Here is a 6,000-nt window from a genome sequence, read left to right as displayed (position 1 = left end):
TGCTGAAGGGATATGATGTGACATTCAAAGACAATTTAGGTCGATGTTAAGCCTCTGCCGCCTTGTTATCGTTTTAGGTAGAGACGGTCTACGTCATTGTTTATGTATGTATGTATGTATGTATGTCATTAATCAGTTTATTTCAAACTTTCTTGCCAATAGAGAAAGAACCGGTTTCTAACCTTAATCCACTCTTCCTTTATGTGTGTGTGTGTGTGTGTTTGAATGGAACAACTTTTGTGTGAGAGTTTTATTCATTTATCTGAAACGAAATCTTCACTACGATGCTTCTCCGAGTTTCTTCTTCTCTGATACCTCTTCAGGTTCTTGAAAAGGTGTAAAAAACGGGAACATGAGAGCAGCAGTGGAGAAGTAAAAATACATATACAAAATTAAGAACACATACGCACACAAAATTCAAAATACACTAAAAAAGGACATAGATACAGAGAGAAATATATTGTAAATAATTTCATATACTTATGTTCACAACGCAATTACTTAGCATCTCTGTGTAAACAAATCTTGTGATTAAACCACAGGTTTCTCTTCAAGCCGAATAGCAAAACAGTTTGACTAGTCTCGACGAGTTATTATCGTCTCATCAAGTGTCTAATCATGAAATGAAGAGAGAGAGAGAGAGAGAGAGAGAGAGAGAGAGAGAGAGAGAGGGGAGAGAGAAAGAGAGTGGGGAAGATCAAGTATTTTGCTTTTATTTTTACCAATACTGAAACGAATAACAGTCACCATATTACTTATTCATATGTCAATACATTCACTGACAGTGTGCATTAATAAGTAAAGTAAAATACACAGACAGCATGTTTCCACTTCGTTCTTATTAATTCATATAGTGTCTGTTCACACATCGAGTCTAAATGTACGCTAACTAAATATATGTACGTGAGCTTATTCAGATGCAGTCATCGCTTTAGGTAGTAGTCCAAACTACCTGCGTAGTTTCTGCCAAGCAAATAAATATAATCAGCGTCTGAATATATGTTTAGTTTTTCTTAAACTTTCATATCCAGAAGAAATACTCATATGTTTAAAATTTCGTAAATGAAGGGCATAAAGTATTGTGTCTGCGAAAGACTTCTTCAATGAGTGAACAATGGGGACATAGCTGGACAAATCAGTGTAAAGGAGGTAACTCAGTTTAGGATAATAACCATTGGCAAGGAAGATTTCACTGCGGGGTTTATAAGATTTAGTTCTCACAATTCATTTCTTTTGAGCAAGTGCTCCAACCTTCGTAAATTTCTCCGATGCCAATACAATTTCCGCATGTATGTGAATGTATGTATGTGTGTTTAAATGTCTGTGTACACAGACAGTGAGAGAAAAATAGAAAGAGGGGGAGAGAGTGAGAGCGAGGGGAGAAGATCATGACTTTCAGAATTATTTGTATCTGCCCCATGTTTTTTATTAACTTTAATGACTTGGACGTATCTTGATATATAGGTTCTCATAATTACAAAATCGCTAATATTCATCACATCTCATCTCACATTTCGAAATTTCAAAATCTTCCAGAAGGTCATATGTGCAAGAAACGACACTTCTCACGAAACCGGTCTATCAAAATTGATGAATTTCATTATTTACCGTCTATTAGAAACTATAATTTTATCGTTCTTCTTTATATGGATATAGACATGTTGTAATGTGTAAATTAATGATACGGCGCTGATATATAATTTTCATGTTTCCATGAGTACGACTAAGAATTAATCCCGAAATTCATCAGTTTACACATGAGATAATTGATAATTCTAATGCTCTTTCATACAAAGAAATGTGGAAGTTTTAGGAACTCCACATCTGTGTAAAATTCTAAATTTTTATTACTAGAATTAGCTAGTAATTCATTTCGCTTATTTCTTTTCAAGTGCATTTCAATAAATCATATTTTTTGTGCCTTGTTAGAATTGGGCAATTTCGAATCTCATAATATTCCAAAATTTTCAATGCCTATTAATCAGATCTTAATAGAATATTTAATTCTCATGAACGTATATATATTTTTTTCTTTTTGGTTTACATGGTTTGAGTTCAGTCACAGTCAATCATTTTAATAAATTTCTCATCTTTTGATATGGATAATCGTGACGAGTCAACACTTTTCAGTCTTTTTTCAATACTGGTAGAAGTGGACCTCCGTCAATTGACGATGTGGATTCAGTTATTCGATCAACTGAATTTACTTGCTCCTGGATTAAAATACAACTCACTGAACATTCGTTGCACACGTGCACTCTTAGATGTATTCTCATGCAGGGTCAGCGCGACACAGTATGCGGCAAAGCTGTAAGTTCGAATTACAGACGAGTTTCTCTGCAGTTTCCGTCAACCAAATTTCACTCATAGAAAAGGAATCAATCCGAGGCTATAAAAAAACTGACATTTACCCTAGATATTAAGCAGTGGGATTAAATCATGGCCTTTGTGGTTGTGAAACGAACATTCGGCTATACTTCTCTGACAACACTATACTCACGATAATTTGTAAATATTCATGATAACTATTTGGTAGGATTTTAGTAGCTGCATAAGCATAAATTGATTGCAGTTACTGTACATATGTTAAAAAGATTAATTTTCATCTTTGATATGATATGTGACAGTTTTGTCGTATTGTTGGCTCCGGATGTGTCGGAGTTGAAAATATTTCGTTACAGCAAATTCGTCAGAAGTTTTCAGAATTTGTAATTTTCCTGACATCAAATATATCAGAATCGATAATTTTGACCATAGAACTTCTACTAGAAATTATAATTATCAAGTTCTTTGATGTGTAAATATTCTCAACTTTCAATACAGCGGAAGTATGTAAATTTTATAAATTTTCAACACAAGATATCTCAGAATTTCAGAGAAATTCTAATTTTCACGGCCCTGGGATATGTCGGAACTAACCTCTTTTGGCTCACCAATCAGAATTGATAATTATCAAAATATTTCACACTGCGAACTTTTCAATCTTCATATAAACCACTGTTTGAAATTTTAAAATGTCTCAAAACATCCGTCGTTATGGCTCAGGGCATTCTGGAATAGATTATTTTAATCACATCAAACCGGAAAAAATTCACATGTAAACATAATTGATATCTAGGACCTTGCCTTTTTAGTACGTATCTATAAACATTATGAATGCTGCTGTTAAAATGTCCAGTTTTATGCTTCTTTCCTCTAGAAATTACTCGTCACCTATTTAATGCATCTGTTAGATTTGATCATTTTAAAACTTTCTTTAGTTTATGCAAAGGATTAATTTTCGTAATCCAACGAATTTTGAAACGCAAAATTTTACAATTTCAAATTTTATTAACCCGATATCTATCGTGATTTAAAGGCGGCGAGCTGGCAGAAACGCTAGCACGCCGGGCGAAATGCGTAGCCGTATTTCGTCTGCCGTTACGTTCTGAGTTCAAATTCCACCGAGGTCGACTTTGCTTTTCATCCTTTCGGGGTCGATAAATTAAGTACCAGTTACGCACTGGGGTCGATATAATCGACTTAATCCGTTTGTTTGTCCTTGTTTGTCCCTTTGTGTTTAGCCCCTTGAGGGTAGTAAAGAAATATATGTATCGTGATTCACTGATTTGGCTATAGGGCGCCTTTGAGGAAGAAGTTAGTTCTAAAATCTAAGAGAGTTTATTGATACCAACGGGTTTAGAATATTTAATTTATTTAATTTTCTGGGCCCTGGTTACGCTAGATTTTCTATTTACAATTTTCTACATCATTCATATTCCGATTTTCGAAATAGATTCATATGTGAAGTTATAGGAGAATTTCAAGATTTCATGATGCTGGACCTGGATTAAGATTAGTCATTCTTCATCAGAGAAATTTGTATTTTTGGTATTTTTCGACCTGTGAATATTTTCATTTTAATAAACAAGATATTTTATGAGAGCAAATTTCCAGCTTCCACAACCCCTAATTAATAAGTTTGCATGCTTTGTATCTGTAAGAATACAAAAACCATAAATTCTTTGATGACTAGAAATGATAAAATTGATAATTCTAGAGCATCACACAATAATTCTTTAAAAAATATCTTTATATAAAAATTTATAAAATATATGGCCCTGTCAGTCGTATTTCTCCATTTACTATGGTTACTCTGTTATGTTCTCTGTTCTTCATCTCCACTCTTGCTTGACTTTATCTTCTTTTTTATTCTGAGTATTATGATGCAAAATATGTTAATTTCATATGTAGTTCTTTAGACTAATTTGTTAGAAACAGTGAAACAGTGTTGTTGGAGTCAATTGTAAGATGTGTGTGCGTGTGTGTATATATATATATATATATATATATATATACCTTATATATATATAAGTTGTATATATATATATATATATATATATATATATATATATATATACAAGAAAAAAGCAACAAGAATGGATTAGTTGTTCAGTACAATTGTTTCATACGAAGAACAGCTTTATTAAAAGCTGCAAATATTGCAGCAAATACAAGTGTCCCGTATTCATCACCCAAAACACATATGAGTTTTCCAAACATCCTAGGGGGTGAGGCTACACTCATGAAGTATCGAAGAGAGTTCTATAAAAAGCAAAGTCAGATTGTAAGCAGACTTCTATATATATATCAGGAAATTATATCTACATTATTATGGATAAATTCATCGTCTCTGAGTATGAAATATCTCCTCATATCTCCGGAAATTACACCTGCATTATTACGGATGGATTTACCTTTTCTGTGAAGCTAACAAACTTTTTTAAAAACCTTTTATAAAACTGTGCATCATTAGAGAACTTTTGAAGTCTGCTTACTATCTAACTTTGCTTTTTATAGAACTCTCTTCGATACTACATGAGTGTAGCCTCACCCCCTAGGATGTTTGGAAAACTCATATGTGTTTTGGCTGATGAATACGGGACACTTGTATTTGCTGCAATATTTGCAGCTTTTAATAAAGCTGTTCTTCGTATGAAACAATTGTACTGAACAACTAATCCATTCTTGTTGCTTTTTTCTTGTTTATAATCACCCCACATTATTTTATGGTTAATACCATATAGATTTCTGGTGCATCTAAGTTAAGTACCACATTCATGTGAATTCATTGGAATTCACTTGATTCTTAATTGTTTTTACTGAAAATGTATATATGTATATATATATATATATATATATGAATACACACGCTCACATCTATCATTGTTTATCATCATCACCATTTAACGTCCGTTTTCCATGCTGGCATGAGTTGAACTGTTCGACAGGAGCTGGCAAGCTAGAGGACTAGGCTCTACTGGTTGCTTCGGAACGGTTTCTACGGCTGGGTGCATTTTATGTGGCATTAGAGTCTGTGAGGTGATCAAATAACTTGTAAATACACGTCCTCAATTGAGTGTTGGGGTGTAGTGTTAAGGGATGTGGCTTTCTGCGTGGTGGTGAGAGGTTAGAGTATGAAAGAAGACAGAAATAAGTGTCTTCTAGTGGAGGGGACATACGGTAACTCCAGTTAGATACATAAAGACAGAGAGAGAGAGGGGGTGTGACAGACAGAGTGGAAGAGAGAGGAAAGAGATAAAATGGTAACATCACAGGGTATACACTAGAATTACTGGAAAATGTATATAAGTGATGTGGAACTAAAGATTAGGGTGAGCATGTGGGTAGGTTCGCAATGTTGCCAAAGAAGGAGTTGGTGAGGAGGGGCATGTCATGATATATCTCCCAATTAGCGATATAAACAAGAGTGCTTATATGCATCCAAAGCCAATGTGAGAGTTTCTCTCATGGCAACCATTGCAGCATTTTGTGTTGTAACACAACAATTCACTTGTAAATAGTAATAAGTATTATCTTTTGATATTAATTAGCACCGCTTCTATTGCTAATATATATAGTTATGATATAGTTTGTTAAGAACGTAGTAGAGTACAGTATAAAGCTCGTCCACCTTCAGATTTCACCTTGCTCTATCCAGTGGTAGTATTAAATGTACTT

The sequence above is a fragment of the Octopus sinensis genome, linkage group LG7, assembly GCF_006345805.1.
Source record: "Octopus sinensis linkage group LG7, ASM634580v1, whole genome shotgun sequence".
Classification (NCBI taxonomy): Eukaryota; Metazoa; Mollusca; class Cephalopoda; order Octopoda; family Octopodidae; genus Octopus; species Octopus sinensis.
The sequence above is the reverse complement of the archived record's forward strand: the minus strand, read 5'-3'. Positions refer to the sequence as shown.